At 36.2% G+C, this 968-nt stretch overlaps 1 non-coding gene across 1 annotated transcript; it reads right to left on the bottom strand.

Moving 5' to 3' along the window:
• Nucleotides 1-365: 365 nt before the first annotated feature.
• LOC111728710 lies at nucleotides 366-481 on the bottom strand. The gene has a single exon (XR_002775925.1). It is a non-coding gene; the product is annotated as a U5 spliceosomal RNA (small nuclear RNA).
• Nucleotides 482-968: the final 487 nt, after the last annotated feature.

Here is a 968-nt window from a genome sequence, read left to right as displayed (position 1 = left end):
AAGGAAGCCAAGAGTTGTAATTCAAAGAGGAAGATGAAGAAAGAAGAGATTGTTGATGGCAGCTAATTTTAATTAAGAGCTTTTTTTTTTTTTTTTTGAGACAGTAGAGTGCTGTGGCATCACAGATCACAGCAACCTCAAACTCTTGGGCTTAAGCAATTCTTTTGCCTCAGCCTCCCAAGTAGCTGAGACTACACGTACCTACCACAATACCCAACTATTTTCTTGTTGCAGTTGTCATTGTTATTTAGCTGGCCAGGGCTGGGCTCAAACCTGCCAACTTTGTGCAGGTGGCTGGTGCCATAAGCACTGTACTACAGGCACCAAGCCTTTCTTTTTCTCTCTCTCTCTCTCTCTTTTTAGGTAGCCTTGTAAACACAAGACCTGAAAAAATTGGGTAAAGACTCAGAATTGTTCCTCTCCATGGAAATCTTTAGTAAAAGGCAAAAGATTTATGTGGTCTGAAGAGAAAACAGAGTATATTTAAGAGCTTATTATTGAGAGCTTGTTCCATGTATCAGATTGGTGCAAAAGTAACTGTAGTTTTTGCATTGTTGAAATTTGCCATTTGATAGTGGAATAGTGGAATACATTCTTAAATAAATGTGGTTATGTTATACATAATTTTAATGCATATTTCTCGCTTTATGTGTTTTTACTAATGACTTATTACTGCTGTTTATTTTATATTTATTTTGGACTACTGAAATGATGTTAGAAAGCAAATTCAAGTGACTGTTCTTTTTAGTTTTCTTCTCCTCCTCCACTTCCTTCCTTTTTTTGCTGATACTTTATTTCTTTTTTTTGTTTAAGTTTAAAATGGGTTGTAAAGCAGAGGAGACAACTCACAAAATCAATAAGCATTTGACCTAAGAACTACTAACATACAGTGCAATGGTGGTTCAAGAAGTTTTGCAAAGGAGACAAGAGCTTTGAAGACAAGAAGCACAGTGGATGGCCATTAGAAG

Source organism: Otolemur garnettii, unplaced genomic scaffold, assembly GCF_000181295.1.
Source record: "Otolemur garnettii isolate 467f Iridium unplaced genomic scaffold, OtoGar3 scaffold00179, whole genome shotgun sequence".
Classification (NCBI taxonomy): Eukaryota; Metazoa; Chordata; class Mammalia; order Primates; family Galagidae; genus Otolemur; species Otolemur garnettii.
This window is presented reverse-complemented; position numbering and strand designations above follow the sequence as displayed.